The sequence below is a fragment of the Varanus komodoensis genome, unplaced genomic scaffold (genome assembly GCF_004798865.1).
Source record: "Varanus komodoensis strain SLA01 unplaced genomic scaffold, ASM479886v1 scaffold47, whole genome shotgun sequence".
NCBI lineage: Eukaryota > Metazoa > Chordata > Lepidosauria > Squamata > Varanidae > Varanus > Varanus komodoensis.
The window spans coordinates 4,165,134-4,184,525 of NW_025336045.1; positions in this window are offsets into that span (position 1 = coordinate 4,165,134).

Here is a 19,392-nt window from a genome sequence, read left to right on the forward strand (position 1 = left end):
ATACTTTTTGTTTTTAATTGCTTGACTCATACGTATGGGAGGGGACAAACTGTGAAGCTAAATAAAATTTAAAATACCTATAGAAATAAATATCCATACAAGGAAAGCTTGCTGAATATTAGAAAGAATGGACCTTCCCAGATTGCCAGAGGTCACTAATTCATCTGAATATATAGCAAATAATTGCAACAAGTACTGAAATGAATAAGTACCAGCTAACACTAAAACCTATGAAAGTGATAGATGATGGATTTTTCCACAGCCATTCCCGTCTTATTAAAGATGTAAATCACTATGCAGTAATTTGTAAAAGTGCAAAAAAAAACAAAACAAAACCAACAAAACCTCAAGACAAAATGAGGCACATATTTTATAAGTCTGGGTTTCTTTAAAGCAACAGCAACAACAACAATAACAACAGCAACAACAACCCTATGTATTCTCATTTCTATCAGGTAATTCAGCTTCTTTCCATATGGGCTAGTAGTGTTCTCATTCGTATTCATGAATGAAAAAGTTATAAAACAGATTTTCAAGCTATCTTATTGAGAAATGATGATTTTAAAAATCCTCTTGCTGAAACCATATGCTCGCGTGGAAAATGACTGGGCAGAACCCCAAGTACTGCAGTTGAAACCCTGAGAGTTCAGATCCATATGCGGTTATGTTCTTTGACCAGAGCCTTTGTGTGTGCAGGGGGCGGGGGGGGGGGTCCCGTTGGCCCTCACACATGGACAGTATGCCTTGGGCTTTGCAGGGACCCCGGATGATGGGTAGCATGGGCTGGGCTCTCAAAGATTGGCCAGAGGAGGCCAGAGATGAGCAAAACCTTACAGCTATATGCACTTTCAGTTGTGTTGCAGAATGGAGAGCCAAGTACCGTGCAGAGCTTTTCCTTTCCTCTTTTCCCACTACATAACCTATAGCTGGCGGTGTGCTATGATGCACTAACACAACAATATGGGTAGGAAAATCTGTTTTCTTTAAATTTTAAGAATAATTTGTTTTCCCTGGTACACTCGCTCCTTCCTTTCAACACACATAAAAAGCTCTTCATAAACAGAGATGAAATGAGAAGGTCAGCACATAATCTAAAGAACACATTAATAACCTGGAGTAAGGAATGATACGTGCATAATTCAAGAAGAGCGGTGTAGTGGTGTAGTGAGAAGAGTATTGGACTAGAATTTGGGTGGAGAGGGGAGAAGAGTATTTGGACTGGAACTGATTCCCCCCACCTGCTATGCAGCACCCTGGGTTACCTTAAGCCAGACCCTGACTCTTCCCCTACCTCACAGGATTGTTGTGGTGATAAAATAGAGAAGAGGAGGTTTGTGCAAGGCACCTCGGGTTTCTTGCAGGAAAAATGAGGGATACCAAATACAATATGACAGTGATATGGCAGTCCAATGACTGGGAGCCAGCAATGGACTGGACCTTGGGAACACGGTCTTTGCTGGGGAAGGAGGAGCTGAACCTTGCCCAGATGTGTGGGGAGAGCCCAGCGCTGACATGGAGAGTGAAGAGATCCCGGCACAGGACCTCTTGTGCAGCGTGGATAACAAGCCTCTTCAAATGCGGGAACCAGGCAGGAATTAAGTGCACTGTTCCCTAGTGTACCGGCAAAAGCTCATGTGTTCCTTCACACTCGTGATGCTGAAAGCAGAGATCCAGGTTTGTTTGTTTGTTTTTGTGGCTGAGACTTGATGATGGGGCTTTAGTAAGGGTTGAGTGATGGGAAGGGTGGGCAGGGTGCTTATCTATCTATCTATCTATCTATCTATCTATCTATCTATCTATCTATCTATCACATTTGGCAGGCTGCTTATCTATCTATCTATCTGTCTATCTATCTATCTATCTATCTATCTATCTATCTATCTATAGATAGGATAACTGGGATACCAAGGCTGCCTCAGCTTTATAGATAGCAGCCCACGTGCCCCTTCGACACAAGAAAGGAGGGATCTGTAGTGAAGCTGGTAGAGCTTCACCTTCACCTTTCCTGTGGTAAATCAGGCTGGGTGGGGTGTGGGGACCCTTCTGCTCATTCTACTGCATGGGCCCTAGTTGTCTGCTCTAAGCACCTGCCCTGAAGGCACAGCTGCGAGGTATTCTTCTCACTCCTGTCATCCCTTGCACCCACATGGGCCCACATGTGCGTGGGTGCGCGCGTGCACCCACACACTATATGAGGTCTTTGGGTGTCCCCAAGCGAAGCAGAGGATATCCTGGCTTCTTATTCTGGAGCTGCAGTAGCAGGTGTTGGGGGGAAAAACCCCTTTCCATCCTGTGGATGCTTGAATGTGGAGCTAGCACCCTTTGGGGAAACCACAGCAAAGACAAATGGCTTTAGGTTCTGCCATTTGTCAGTGGGAAATGTTCATAAATGCAACTCCTCTTTGCAGAGCTGATTAATATTTCAAATAAATGAGTACCCCACAAAGGAGAACTTGCTGTTCATAGTGATGCAATAAATTACAGGAGATTACTCCAGAGACAGGTTTGGGAAATGAACAACACTTTTCACATAGGCCTGGATGTCTGCATTCTCCAAACAATCTCCGTTTACATTCTAGCCTATCTGTAGCATCAGTCCAGGCCATTTCAATTTATTAGCACTGAAGTTCTGGTTGTCGTTGGTTTGGAATGTAGCCTTTGGCATTCTCAGCTGAGGCCCTCTTGAACGCAGAGAGAGAGAGAGAGAGAGAGAGAGAGAGAGAGAGAGAGAGAGAGACCCTCCATGCACACTCTCGTCAAGCTTCAAAGAGCTGAGGAAAGACAGCAGCAAGAAAAAGTGTTCGGTGTACTCTTAGGGCTGATTCCTACAACATAATCAAACCGTCCTCACCACCAGCAGCCTCTTCTGGACTCAGCTATATACATGCATGTTATATACCCATACTCCTCTAATGGATACATGGACATAATGTGTGAACTGGGCAATCTAGTTTGTCAGATCTAGCCAGCAGCAAAGCAAAGGGCTTTAAAAGAGTTATTGAAAGAGAAATAAAACAGACGTTCATTTTGCAAATAGTCCCTGTTCTTAAAACTGGCCAGACTCCCACAAGTTGCAGATGTGCTTCTATTGCTCCTCTTAACTTCTTGGCTGATGAAATCTTTCCCAGAGCCCTTCATTTCCCGAATCACCTGTTCTAAAGTAGATATTAAAGTGGCTTTAAATGAGGTCTGTACTGATAGGATATGTATTGATACTGAGTTGGAGCCAGGCAGAGTCATACTTGGAGCAGGCCTATTGAAATCAACAGGATTTAAATTAGGCATGAATGACTTAAATCATCATCATCATCATCATTTTAGTGGTTCTACTCCAAGTATGACTACATGGATCCCACAGAGGGCTTTGTTGTTTTGTTCCTGCTTTGTTGAATAGCATAATTAGAAAATATTTGTTTAAAAACCTGATCAAATTATGGACTTACTTCCTTAATGACCAAAGTTTACCAGGAAACAACCTTCCTACTCAACTCCATCCCTGCACAAGGTTTCAACACAACAAAAATGAGAAAGTTATGTTCAAACCAGACACAGGAAACTGAATACCAAAGCAAACAAATAAACACACATTCTCTCTTCTTAAATTAAATTGAACCATTTAAGTCATAACATGGGTTAGTATTGCTTGGCATACTATCATTATGAACATATCTGTTTTATTGGTAAGGGCACTGAGAAGTCTTTGTTTAAAATGATCACAGAACTCCAATTCCACATATCGGAGAGTAAATCCCATTGAGTGAAAAGGAGGGGGTTGTACATGTAATACAAATGTACAGGATTGGGCTATTAATCTTGTAGACACTTAGCATGCTGGAAGTACTTAATGGCAACTGAAATGCTGACTGCAAAATAATATTGTCGTCGCTTTTAAATGCATGTTATCCAAAGTGGTGAAAATGCCAGTTCCTAAATAAATATAGCAGCTGACTCTGAAACAAACAAATGACATTTCCTTTGCTCTTGGAAGTCGTAACCACTAACACAGGAGGGAAACCTGGTATGCTCAAGCAAGGAAACAGCCATTCTGTGCCATCTAACAACTTCTGAGTTAGCACCCATTGCTGATCATGGACCCAGGACAGCTGTAGCTCAGCCAAAGATGCTTGGGAGAAGTGCAGTGGGCAGGATGTTTGGACTGGTCACAGAAAACCCAGATGCAAAATCCTGCTTAGTTTTGAAGCTCATTGGGTGGCCTGGAGCTTTCTTTCAGCCTTATTGTGACGCCAACACAATGCTGGAAGACGGCTGCAATGCAGATGTAGCAAATGAACCCAAACTGACAATTGCTTGCCAAGGGTGGGCATCATGTGACCTTCCCATCATTCTTATTGCTGGCTGGGGCTCTTGGGAGCTGTAGGCCAAAATATCAGGGGGGTCTCAAGTTACCCACCCCTACTACTAGCTCAGTTCTCTGAGTGCTGCTCCTTATGATGTAAAATGACACAATCCATGCACACGATGGAGGTGACAGCAGGCCTGGGGGATACCAAAGTTTGCAGAAGTAAAAAACCAGAACCCTAACCAGGGGAGATCATACTTGGTAGCCACAGGACACTATTGAAAGGGGGAAATGGAAAAAATAGGCAAGGAAAGGAGAGAGATTCTGAAAAGGGGCATGGCTGGCAGCCTGGCTAGCTGGCCGGCCAGCCAAACAGGAACACTTCACACTACACTCACACCTGTTCTAGTAATCCCAATGCTGGAGATTGAACTGCTATAGAGTAAGGACTTTCCTATACTGTGCACTCAATATTCCCTGCTCACAGTTGATCACAGGTTCTTTAGAAAACCTTGTGAACCTCCAGTTTCGGGTCTGTGTCTAACTAGCACTTTAGGGTAAGTTTTTGTACTGCAGGAAAAATGCTGCATTTCATTGTAAAAGTAAAGGCAAAAGTATAATTTCTCCTTGTGTATGTGCTCTGTTACACTATACCACAGTGCCATTGAAAGGTTGTGTAATGTAAAAGCAGGAAAGGAAATGCACTGTATGTAGTGCTCAGAACTCAGCTTTGCCACAGAACTGAAAGAAGATGTAGCAGATCTATAGACAATTAAAAGCTTCCTGTAGAAAAAGATTCCAATGATAATTTGTGGAATGAACTGATGAAGCTTCAGCCTGATATTGGAAGTGAATTTAATGCCTAAATGCTACCTTGTAAATCTGGGAAATAACATTTCCGGGAGAAGACTAAACTGATCCTTTGTAGTGCACATGTTCTATACACAGGAAGCTTCTTATTCAAGCATGGATTTCCTCCTCAGCAGCTTGAAATGGTTCAGTCCAGACAGGCTCTATCACTTGTTCTGGAGAATGTATAAGCTCCCACCCCACATACCCCAAGTGGACAATGCAATGTAGTCCATGCTCTGAAATACGATTTCTGAAAAGCAATGTGAATAAGGTCTTCTAGAAATATCGGTCATGGAAACTGGTCAGAGATTCTTATATGAACTAGGAAGTCACAGAGGCTTCAGTTCCATAAAGCAGGTTTGCAAACAGAACCAGCACTTTCCCGTTTTTCTCAGCCATCTGTTTTTACAGTGGAGAAATTCAGAAAAAGCCTGCCCGAAAGGAACAAAGCCGGCTTTCCAATCTGGCATCCCTCCTGTGCTTTTGGGAGCAAGCATGCTGCAAGTAGAACCCCAGGTGTGTGCCACATGAGCAGGTGAGGAAAATAAAATATGCCTGTGTGGGTTGTGATGACAGTCCTGAGTCCATGTAAACAAGAATGCACAGAGAAGAGCACAGTCATCCCAGGACATCAGAGCTCCCCATCTGCAGAAAGAAGAAGCCCTCCAAAGGCACAGTGCCTGCACCTTCTCTTTCCTGGAAACCTACTTCTCCTTGACTCTCCATATGTTGTTGTTTTAAGCATTCGCTCCCTCCCAAATTAAATTCTCTTTAGCATGTGCACACCTTTTCAAATACAACATGCAGTTATATGGTACCACAACTGAGCTAGCAGTTCTTAAAGGTTCTTCTTCATCCCATATACCCTAGAACCAGACAACCAGTTAGATGGACATAAGGAATTTTGAATAATCATTCAAAAAACCCACTCAAGTCCAGGTGTTAACAAACCATCAGCTATAATAGAACTTTGCCAATTCTTCCTCAACATACACACATTAAGCATTTTGGTTACAATCTACTGTTTGGGAAGGCTACATGGGTGTATAACATATTTTCCCAGAAAACCCTCATGTTGCTGCTTGTGAGCATTTTGAGCAGACTGGGGAAGCTCATAAATTATAAATGTATACCATTCACAGTTGGTTCAGGGTTAGAGTTAGGGTCCATGATCCAGGTAAGTAGAAAATGTGTGCGGATGGATGTGCAGCCCCATGTTCCGATGGTGCTTGGTGTGAGGTGTTTCAGGGCAATGAACTCAACTCATAAAACCAGTTTTCAGGAGGGAGAACATACGCACTCCAGCCAGAGACAGTGAGGTATGTGGCTCGATTGGACTTCGTGTATATTTCTTAAGTGTTGCTCTTACAGAAGATTTTGTAGTCCTACCAAGCTGCTTGCCAGGGCTTGTGCTGATTTTCTGTACGTGCATACAGTATTTGACAAGACCCGGCATCCTTGCGTTGAATCCGGCAGTGGCTTTCCATCAGCAGAAAGCACCTATACTTGCACAAGTGAGAACACCCGCCTTGTTGCCAATCCCATGTGTCTGCTTCCCACAAACCCTGCAGGTAGGGGAGCCTTCTGGAACACAGTGGGATACTGTGCAAAGGACTGAAGTGGGTAGAGAGATTGGCAAATGTTGGGTATCCTGATTTGTGCAAAGGCAAGCACTTTCCACTAAGGAAAACATGCCACTGGTTGCAACCTTTTGTATTTTATACTTAGATATCCAGACTCAAGGATAAATCAGCCCTACAGCCCAACTTGAACATCCAAACTTAAGTTTCCAGACTGAAGCATTTTTTATCCGGGAATCCAAACATGTAGGAAATTGTACCCTTAGTAGCAGAACCATACATGCAGTCCAGTACTGGTCTTCAGAAACTGAAATTAAGAATCCAATGCAACTGTATATAGATAAGCAATTATTTCATTTTAATACAGATGTGGTCAAATTGTTGCAGTCGTCTGAATAACTGATCCATTTGGGAATTGGAATACCCAGCGATGACTCATCTGTTATCTTTCAGAGAAAGAGATAGAGAGATTTTTTTGTTGTTGTTGTTACAGAGGGAAGAGAAGCTCTTAGTTTACCATGAACTCATAAGACCAGTATTTTCTTGAGGGCTGAGCTTGTTTAATCTCCTCTTTTAGGGTTCAGTAATAAAGTGCCAAAAGGAACATCGCTATTACAGAGTCACAAAAGAAAAATGGAGGCATACACTTCAGGATGGGAGGTAAGATGTTTTTTGGATTAAAATCGGAACAAGTTGTTACATTCTGTTTTCTGAACATCCATTGACTGGTCAACACTGAGGACCGTTGCTAGCTCAGGAATTTTTCAAATTCTTCCCATTAGCCTTTATTTGATATTTTATGTTTCCCCTCATAAAACCTTTAAGCGAATTAATTGTGCCTGTGATGTTTGTTTATAAGTGCAGCTGGCTTACCTTCAAGTTTGCTTTACAAATGTGATGTCTGAAAGATAGCCTCATAAAATGGATGGGTGGATCTTCAAACAAGCAGTCCTTTATCAGAAAGGAAATCCAGATTAAAGTTATAGGAGGAAACATTGCCCATATCTTATAAAATGGTTGTTTTTGGTACAAGGGTTGTACACAGAAACAAGCAGCATTAACTCTTAATGACTTTTTATAGACTGTATATGATCTATACACACACACATATTCTCTGCTTTTTAAAACTAGATGCTCCCAAAATACCCCTAGTAAATCCATTGTCCATAGCATGAGGATAATGCAAATGGTGTAGGAACCGCTCCTCTGTATGTCCTGGGAGTTTTACAGTGCAGGATAGTTTCCTTATTAGCTGGGAAGGATGGGTGAAGTTTTAGACCAAAGGAACTGCTGACTATAAAACCAGATCAAAAAGGCTTTATTTTGAAAGAGCACCTTTAAAGACTATTTGAAAGATACACTGTTCAGCTGTTAAATGTCTTGTAAGTTTTCCAAGTTTTTTGGTGAACCTTCTTCATAAAATCTCTATTATTTTCAACGAAGATTAATGATAGGGTTATTAAAAAATCAAAAAGTTGGACAGATTTGCTGTGATTATGAATAAGGGTCATCACACTACATTACTTTGGAATGTTTTTATAAGTTCAGTGGGTATAACTATTTTTGGGTTCAAGTAGACCTTATTTCTAGTCTGCTTTTCATCTTTCAATAGAATCTTCCCCCCTTCCCTTTTCCACACAGAAAAACAAATAGAAACTGTATTGGCAAAATTACGGCTGACGTTATATCTGCACAACTTCTTTGGATCCGCCTTTGCATTGTCTTGGAATAGTTTTACCAAGCAGATTCAGAAAGGTCTGTACTTATTCAGACAGGAAAAAGCCAGCTGCCCATCAGTGTAGTTAGAGATGTAGGTAGTATGAACAGATTCAAGGAGTTGTTGTATATATTTCATTAATGGGATCATCCAGGTTAGTACTCATCACTGTATTCCATGCAAATTGGGCAGGGATGTGGTGGACTAAAAGAAATTAGGTTTCCAGGAACCATGCAATGCAGTTTCCCAGGAGTGTGTTACAGAGAAGACTATGGACAATTTCCCAAACAGGTATCTTTCCCACCAGAACAATGCTTTCCATACAAGACACAGCCACAAGACAGCACACTGTTCCAGGTTTTAAAGTCCATCACTGCTCATTCCGGAGGGTAGCAGGGTTAAGCATTTGCCAAAGTCCCCAGTCTATCAGAGGCCCCAGTGCTCAAACAGTGCTACCATTTCCAGTATGCACAGAGAACAAATATCAAAAGTAACCTGAAAATTCTCAGTGTGTATGTCCAGCCTCTTCTGGCTGATGGGGTGCCATTGAAGAGGCCTGCTGGAGATCCTCTCCCCCAAATCTTGGCGCCAGCTCTGATCTCAGTCCCAGCCATGTTCTCTAGAACATGCCTCAGGATCCTTTGCAACACCTGGAAAAGCTGAGTAGATATTGTCATTGTATTATTAGGAAATCATAGTTGGCACACCTGGATGGAATTAGGTGTTCCTTGTTATTCTGTTTTTGTTAGGAAAGTGTTAGATTTAAAGCTAGACTTAATTACCATGTTACAGAAGACCTAGAGGATTGTCTAGCTCCCTGAATGGCATATCCTCTAAGGCGAGGGAGGGAAGAAAATAGATCTCCAGGTTTGGACTTCAGCTCCAGGAATGTCAGGAGCTGGTCACGCAAGCATGAGTTTCTGGGATTTGAAGTCCCAAACATCTGGGGATCTATTTCTGTCCACTTCTGTTCTGAGTCTTTCTGCTACAGCAGTTTAGTGCCTATGCCATCCAAATAGGTGTGATGCTTCTTAAACCTATCCTTAAAATGTTTCTAAGCTTAGAGATGGGGTATGTCTTCAGAACTCTATGGATATGTCTTGCTTTCAAGAAATATTTTCTGTAATGGAAGAAACCGTTAAGCAATATTATTTATTGCTATGCCGAGAATTTGGACTTTGGTTGTTCAGGCTTCAAGGATACTTAAAGAGTTTTGGAAAGTCCCCATCAGTGATTGCACAAAAGGTCAGGCTGGTTTTCAGAGTCTCTTTCATTAAAACGGCATAAGAATCTGATCTTATGATGAAATCTTGGGATTCTATCCAGTAACCATGCAACATGTATGTTTTCAGATAAAATGAGCAGAAATATGAGTGCTGGAATGTACCACAGGCAGGTGTTTGTGGAGCTTAAAATACGGGACACTGGGATTCCTATCTGGGTTCATCTGTGTGAACCACAAGACCACAACTTGTTGTGTGGTCTCAGGAAGATCCATACCAGGAGTGCGCAGCAACTATTCACCATTTTACAAACATTCCTTCAAGGGTTCAACTACAATTTTCCACAAGCTTTTTTGTTCCCTGAGATTCTCCTTATCATCTCCTTAGAGGAAACCAAACAAAAAAGCCGATTTACCATTTTTCTCCAAATATTCTCCACCATTGCTGCGTGGTGGACACTATTTCCATCCTCCAAGGGTTTGAAACAACACCGGGTCTAAGGGGGCATTGTGGATGATTCAGAATGAAGTCTGGGCTGTCATCACAGTCACTACTGTTGCCTTGATGAACTGTCGGAAGATTTCTCTTGCCCCTGAGAAAATTCGGTGAAATGGTGCCCACAGTTCCTCTGCTCACAAAGGAGGTGGGGCATGTGCACACAAACCTAATTCACCATTACAGAAATTAGCGTACATCTTTCCATAGCAGCTGTGCTCCACTGAAATTATTGCAAGCAATCCAGCAGTGAAGGCATTTGACCTCAAACGTGCCTTCATGAAACGTATAGCAACATGCGTGCTTTTATCTCGATTGGCAGGCTCTGCCTACATGACATTGTCGCCACATGACAGTCGCAGTGCTACACCGTGCAAAGAGTTTGAGCATGACGCATCCTTGGTTGCAGGGCATCATGGTATCATTTGCAGCTACAGAGGAGTCTCTGTACATCAGTATCTGCTGCAGCAGGAGAGTAGGCAGTGACCATCTGCAGAGCACCTGGCTGGCCAATTACTCTCACCGAGAGCCCCCTTTGTAGGGCCAGGCACATTGTGCCTCCCTCTGAGGACCCCTCAGAGCGAGCCTCCAGCCTGGCCCTCTGGGGAGCAGGGCTGTCATTCCCTTGGTGTGACATTTGCTTCACCAGGATGGGACAGTCTTTCGAGTGGCACCAAGGCAAGGATCACTCTGGGGACCTGGGCCCATTGCATGCCAGTCACAGAAGCAGCCAGTGGAGCTCCCCAGACTGGGCATAGGGTGGCTGTGTGATCCATTGCCCTTCTGGATGTACCACATAAGGTGGGGGCTTACTCTGCCCCATGGAAGGGCTAGTCCTGGAGGAAGCCAGGACTGGACATGGAGTGCCAGATATGTTTAGACCTGATCAGAACCAAAGTGGTGCTATTACTTTTCATGAGCTGGAAACTGTGGTTCTATTAATACAGCCTAACATTGCAGGCACTCTTTTTGCAGCTAGATCAAATGGGTGAATTGTGTTCAGCTTGTGATCAACTACAGTCCCAAAATCTTATTTATTTATTTATTTATTTATTTATTTATTTATTAAAACATTTTTTCATGTATAGTAAATGTGCACACAAGTATCCCCCATCCTGTACCTGTACTGGATTGTTTTGCCTAAATGCAGAACATTCATCTGTTTTAGTTCATAAGTTTTTCATTAGTTTCCACCCAGTTTTCCATTATGGTAATTTTGGAAATGTATTATCGTCTTCTGAGATGTTTGCTATTTTTCCCAGGTTTGTATCATCCACAAATCTGATAAGTTTTCCACCACACTTTCATTTAAGTAATTGATAAAATCATTGACGAACAAAACTCTGCAGCACTCTATGTAACCTCTCCACAGTTTGACAGGGAACCCGCTGAAAATCAAGCCAGCCATATTCTTATCTCACCCACTTTCAAGCAGGTAGCTTGCCAAAATATCATGGGAAACTGCCATGGCAGTGAGTGACAGGAAAGATAGGAGGTGATGTGAGAATTACCCCACACCACTCAGCAGCCGCAGGCCCCAGGAAGCTCCTTTCTGCACACAGATGGCAGCATGGGAAGGGACACTACCTGGCCCACTGGCTCAGTCTGATGGCGGATGGAGAAAAAACTCAGCTGAACCGAAAGTGATTGCCCTTCCCTCATCTAGAGGGCGGTGCAACTATATACGCATGTAACACAGTCAGGCACAGAGAGCACCTACCACCATCTCCCTCTCAGGCTAAATGTGTGTGCTTAACTGGGACCTTCCATCTGTCCGTCCAGCTGCCATGAGGCTGTGCTTCCTGCCTCCAGGACCTCATGCTTGGCAGACAGCTCCACAAGCCCAGCTGCCTTCTTCCTTTGACAACGAGTAATGGGTGAACTTGCCTATAATCAATTCATTATTTCCTTGCAAAGTAAAAATTTAGCCATGCAAGCTCGAATGAGAGACCTCCTTTCATTCGAACAGTGTATGGGTTCTGCATTTGTAAGTTTCTGTGCATGTGCCGTATCACACAGCTTCTCTCAGGCTGAAGCCCAGAATTATATAATATGCTATGACAACTTGCAACAACATGTTGTGTACTCCTTCCTCATGGGTTGTTTCTATATGGCCTTTCTGTACAATGTTTACTCGCTGTTGCTGATTGGTTTATGGAGAAGAGAAATACAGATTGGTACAGGAAGGTGTGTACATTTCTTCACCAGACATGTTCATGTGTGTACATGATTCGCTTGTGGAAAGAGCTCAAATGCCAGCCTTTCCCTAATGGGTTAAAGAAGGATCGTAACATTTCCTCCTGAAAGAAACTAATCAGTTCAGCTTATAAATAGAAATGCCATCATTGAGTTGCAGACTCTGCATGCTCTGTGCTCTCTGGAGCACACAAGCTGTTCCAAGATTAATAATGAATTCTGCCCACCATGATTCAAGCTCACTGCTAAACTGAGTGCTACACGTGCATGAGTTTCGACCAAGGAGTTAGCCAACTGCAAGAGTGGTGGCATCTCTGCTTAGCACATATACAGCAGTGACAGGGTGACGATGGAATAGAAGAACCAGAGCTCCACAACCTCTGCGAAAGCCGAAGAAACTGGAAAAAAGAGGCTCTCAGACCTCGTTTCATTTCTGGGAGAGAGTAAAAAACAAGTTGCAGCAGTGAAGACATCTTTGTTCAGGTGTTGCCTGGATGTGCGGGGGTTGGATTTCAACTGAGTAAGAGGACGGGGCTGTGCAAGGAGGCCCTGCCCCTCTGTACACAAAGCCCATCCTTCTGTCCCTGACCTTGCCATGTAGAGTAGCAAATCTGAAGAGGCAATCTAGTGTGGGTGAACATGAGGAGTCCTCCCTTCGGTCCACCCTGCTCAATGTAGGCGGGTTGAGAACCGGGGCAGCAGAGCCCGGCGTGCACAAGTTCCTGAAGGTTTAGCCAACACCAACATCCTCACCAACAGCAAGCTCACAGACTCCCACAGACTCTTTGGCATGACTGTAAGGAGATCATAAGTTTTGGCTTCAGTTTTAGCTTAACCACTGTGGTTAATCTAACTTTGGTTTGTTGAGACAAGGTATGTCCATAAACCATAGTTCAAAGTAGGCTTACTTCAGCAAACTGTTATTTACATTAAACCATAGTTTAGCCAGACTGGATGTTTGATAATATTTAGTTTTCATTTATTTATTGCCTATTTGCACACGTTTACATGATTCTCTATCCTGTAAACAATCTTCAGAGGGTTCCACCCTTAAAGCATCTTTAAAATACTTTGCTTTCCTAGAAAGCAGATGTTGCTTCATCATACAAGTCAGGATAAAACAGTGACACATTTTAGGCTGTAATTTTAATAGAACATATTTTTTAAAAAAAGGTGTATGATTACTCTGTCAAGAACCTAAAGAAGGTGGTTTTGGGTTTTATGAACAATAGACAAATAGACTATCAAATGTGGGTAGGGACTTTTAGAAGCCTTTTTAACATTAAACTTTGTTTCTCCGCTTTCTTTTTTCCCAATAATCTTTGCTTTAGTTCTGTAAATCCAGAATTAGGATTAGACAAAATAATGGAGAGATGCTTCGGTATGTTTCAGCAATGCATTTATTAAATGTGCATCAGTTCTGTGTAATATATGTCTTCTAACTCAAAGAAAGCATATTAATACACTAAAAATAGTTTAAAACAAAAAAGAGGCAGATACAACCATAGCTCTACTGGGTCAAAACATGACTGAGTTCACTTAGTAACCACCACCATTCTCCCCCTAAGCAGAGATCACCCTCAGTACAAACTTGTGGGCGCAAACGTGAATGACTGTTCAGGAGGTGCGAAACCAAGGTATCCCATTACCAACATCCAAGCTTCTCCAAAATTACACTTTGGGATAATTATGCAGGAATAATATCCCTTAAGCAGGTTCTTTAGATATTAGCCATGTCAAGTTGTACATTCTACATTTACAGATAATTGTGAAGTAAATATTTGGTAAATGAAGTATTTTACATCTGTCTTGGACCAAAGCAATCCTGCTGTCAGTAATACCACTAAACACTTGTAAAAGTATGCCGGCCATTACAGAGTTATGTGCTCTTGGCATGTGCAGTCTTTGAACTCACGTTACTGTGCTGCCAGTAAAAAATATGTTCATTTTATCAACTGGATGTCTTTCAGTTATACAATTGCTGCCTGACAGAGAAACAATTTAAATAGATATTAAAAACCTCCATTTAAAAAAAAATATTTATTCTGCACCAAATGGCCATAGGTTGAAATTTATCTAAGCCTCAGAAAGGCACCATGGACCAAAGCTTTTTGAGAAGAAAGATGTCCTGCAAAAACACTACCCATATTCCTTTCAGTGGGGGTTGCCCGGGAGGCCCTCCTGTTTTGAGCAATCCCAAGGAAGCATTTCCATGAAACCAACACAAAGCACGCAAAGCTTAAAGAGGGGAGAAGCACCCGTGCACTGAGCTAATGTCTATCTGCCTACCTTTGAAAGACAGCAGATGGTTCCTAGAGGGAAAAAGCCTCACTCTTCTCCCTTGCTTTAGAAAAAGAAGACTATAGATTTCAGAAAGACTTTGAGTGCTCTGAAATAGGGTTAAAAAAAGAAAACCAGGCAGAGGGGAAATCTTGTGACCTTGACGACAAGCTGTTAAAACAGAAGTGACTGGGTTGGGCGGCGTGTAGGTATGTTTTTAGTGCTTTCCTTTACCCCCTTCCATAAATACGGTTAAATTATGGTTGAGATTGCTCATATGCATTCAAGTGCAGCTGGCAGACATCTAGGAAATTGCTTATTAATGAAACAATAGCATAAGTCCTGAATCACAAGTCCAGGACTATTTCCACCAATGTGCAAAACACTATGCTCTTGCTGGTCCCGTTCTTGATGTCAGAAAGCATGACAGAAAATCCATTTTCTTTGGATGGAGGAATGTGCAGAATATACTGATGAACCATTCGCACTTTCATGCCTCTGAGATGTCTTGGTGTACTTTTGTGTGTCCCACGCTTCATGGAACTAAAGTTAAGGAGAACATGCTCCCTAGGAAAAAACTTCACAAGGAAACAGCTCTAACCACATTAGGGGGTGGGAGCAGTACCTTGACTATCAAACAAGATTTGGATGTAGCTTCAGTTGAGGAAGGAAGGAGGACTTGTCCAAAGACAATAAACAGAATTCTAAAATCATATGGGGATGTCTTGTGGGATGAAGATTGCCTGAAAAGTGAGCTGCAGCTTGAGGCTGGAACCATGTTGCCTGCCATTAAGAAAGCTGCCTGCTGCACTTTACCATCCCGTAGTATGGAAGCAACTAGGGAAAAGGCAAATTAACAACATTATAGCAGCTGTAGACTTCCTGGGGAAGCACCATGATAATGTAGCAAAGCCATCAGGCAAACTTTGCTTCTCTGTTGACCCAACGGTGCTGAACCAAGAGCTAAAGAGATGCCACTAAGCACTATCCACAGTTGATGACGTATAGCCAGAACTTTCAAAAGCTAGGATCTGTAGACCTGGTGGTGTAAGAAATGGATTTGGCAAGATTAGATTGGACGAGGGCTGTAATATGGAGATATGTAATATGGAGAGCCAGTGTGGTATAGTGGTTAAGAGCATGGGAGTGGGACTCAGACGATCTGGGTTCTAGTCCCCGCTCAGCCATGGGGCCAACTGGGTGACTTTGGGCCAGTCCCAGACTCTCAGCCCAACCTACCTCACAGGGTTGTTGCTCTGGGGATAAGATGGAGGAGGAGAATGATGTAAGCTGCCTTGAGCCCTTTGTAGGAAAAAGGCCCGATATAAATCCAAAAATAAACAAAATAAATAAATAAATAATATGCTTAAATGTTTGCGTGATTCGGATAGGTTTAGATACCAATGGGAATTGGTTGAGCTAGCAATCTTGAAGAATTCTTAGAACATTTTTAGAAAATATATTAATAATAAAATAATAATGGGAGGTGGTCGGATTGCAGATTATTTGTGGTTAAGAGTATTTGTTAAAAACGGAAGATTCAACATGACTACAGTAGTGGAAGTTAAGGAAATCAAACTTCCAGAGGGAACTATTCAAAAGGGAACAGCTCCAACTTCATGGGTGCTTTTACTTTTGTTCTGAACTAAGTTTTGGTTGTATGTTTAGCTTGCACCTCATCTTTCTACTTATCACATAAGTATCTATTGCAATCATTACATTATCATCGTCAGCAACCGCAATACATTTTCAATGGTCTGCCTTTTTAGTGATGCATGATGAGAGTCGGTGTCCTGTGTGAAGGCAATGCATGAGATACAGGAAGTCACTGGTTCAAAGACTCGGGCTCACAGCAAGGATAGGCGTGGCCGAACACCCACCCAGTGCCCATGCCCCAGCTAGGCCTACTAGCCAGCGTGCCCAGGGCTCGTTCCTCCCCATGCTGACTCGCTTGCTCACCTGCTGCTCCTTGGGCTCTGCCCATCAAGCAAGCAATTGCAATGATAAGAAAGAGAAGGAAGAATGGCAGAAGTATCTGGCAACAGTGCTGATGAGAGGCGGGGGCCACTGAGGCTGTATTAAGGAGGAGCCCCAAAACCTGGAGCCGGCACGGATTCCACTTCAACCACAAACCCGTTATCTGTGGCAAGCCATTTTTTTCTCCAGCTCTGCTCCAGTGTGATAATACTTCTTTGGAGCTAGGTTCAAGTTGGGAAGTTGACATTTAAAATATACCTCCACTAGGAATCTGCTATATGACTCCAATGTGGCCCCTGTATCACTCAGCTTTGGTGCCCGTTCCTTATCTGCCAGGGGCAATAATGACATTGACTTCACTTACAGAATTGTTCTAAGGATTGCCTGGATAATTGATCTAAACTCCTTGGGACAGTCAAAACTCATGCTATATGAAGTCTAAGTATTATTATTTTAAAGCACAATTTGGAATAAGGGAGACCTGATGAAGAACATTGCAGATTCGGTAGCTTCTTCAGGTTGGGCTAACGAGGAATCTAGTCAGTGGCTGCGTTCAGACACTACAACAAGCCATAATGGGGGTGGGGGGTACCATTGCTGGTCTGTTTTGTTGTCTGAACCCAGTTGAAGTATTTCACTGAGGTAAGTTTGGTCTTTAGAAACCATGATAAGGAGGAATGTTTCGTCCTATACTAGTATTGGTTTTTCTGTACTACCATGGCTTGTCATTCTGTCTGAACCCAGGATTCTGGTTTCTTTAGTCCTGGTATGTAACTACCACAGAATCCCCTAGAAATAGTAGCAACTGCAGGAAGTGTCCCAGCCATCCAGCCTTTATGTGTGGACCAGTGAGGAAGAAGCAGGCAATACAGGCAAGGAGCAATGCAGCTTGGGATTGAATTTCAGACACAGTGGCTAATAGGATAGGTGCCAGCAGTGGGAGAACTGAGAGAGGAAGATGGAACTCATGATAGTGTAGAAACCACTTGATTGTCTATTGGGCAGATCATGTTTAAAAAATCTATAAACCGTGGTAACCATGCAAAGATGCTTGTTGTACTGTGTGAATGCAGCCAGTTTTAACCATATTGAGGGAGGGAGGGAGGGAGGGAGGGAGGGAGGGAGGGAGGGAACAAGGCTCTGAGTCAGGATAAGGCAGCTTCCTGTGTTAGTGGCCCTACATGAGTCTTGCTGCACCAGCCCATGCTCTAGGACAGTGGGGTTTGCGACTGAGTGCAGATTCAAACAGAAGTCTTCCCAGTCCTTTATCCACTATTCCCCACTGACAAGCTCTGGACTATTTTCAGATTTTCTTCAAATTGTATGGAGGGAATAGCAATGTCAGGAACTGTCTTCTGCTAGGATATTGACCACTGTCATGTACATGGGATTATATCTTCAGTATATGTCTAATAAACCTTAAATGTAAAAAAGCAAGCAGCAGCAGCAACAATACAGAAATGCCTTCTCTGGATGCCATGGAGTTTCCTAGAGTTATCTATCAATCCTGGGTGAGTGGACTGCACATCAAGGGTCAGGTGCCAATTTGGTTGGCTCCCATGCATCTGACAACTGGTTGTACAAATATACTAGCAAGATCAGTCCTGGAGGAATAAAGAAAAAAAAAAATAAGGAATGGTAACTCCAACCCAAACTACAGTAGGAATCCTTTCTCTTACTTTGCTTTCTGCTGCATTCCCCAATTTGGAATTATAATTGCTTGGGAAACTAGCAAGCACCCTGAACAAACAACAGAAGAAGAATACTATATATGAATCTCCTGTGTTGTTACAACGCCTGGATCTCAGTATCAGGATCTTAACAGAGATAAAATGCTAGGCTAACAGAATATGGGTTTGATGCACACACTAAGGGTATCCTTACATTAGCTCCTTTGTCTACCTAGTCCTAGCCAAGTAAACAATATCATGATTGATCTTTCAGTAGAATGTAGTTTTCTACAGTTTTCTTAATTAGATCAAAGGGTTCTTTGAGTCCAGTTTCCCATTTCTCACTGGTTTCACCAGATGCCTCTACAAAGTTCATAGGCAGGAAGTATAATACTGATATTATTACTTATTTCCATCATAAGCAGGTGAAGCTGTGGATATACTAAACTGGTGCATGGCTGTGACAATGTAATGGATGAGGCCTAACAAACTAAAGCAGTACAGACAAGAGTGAGATGCTGTTGGTTGGTGATCCCTCTGTCTGGATCGAGGGTGTTCAGCCTGTTCTAGATGGGGTTGCACTCCCCCAAGGTTTGTAGCTTTGGGTTTCTTCTTGATCCATCTTTGCCATGTGACCTTCATGTGGCTTCAGTGGCTTAGAGTGTCTTCTACCAGCCTTAGCTGGTGGCCCAGCTCTAGCACAATCTACTTGGATGCAATGCTCAGCCTCTAGGGACGTCTTCCAAATGCTGACTCCAAGGGGTCTCAAAGGGTGGCCACAAGGGGGAGGCTTTCTCTGTGGTGGCCCCCCATCTATGGAACAACCCCCCCCCCACTACTATGGGCCACCTGGCAACAACCTTGTCAGCTTTTCATTGCCAGGTTAAGACTGCTTTTTATGCCGAGGCTTTTAAAGATATGCTTGGTTATCCAGGGACTTGAGAGTATCACACATCCCAGATATTTTTCTTCTACAGGGTCATTCTGCACCACACATCTTAGCTGTTTAATTTGTGTTAATGTTTCTTTGATAAGATTTTATGGAGTTTTCTTGTATTTTATTGTCCAATTTTTAGGGACTGTTGTAAACTGCCCAGAGAGC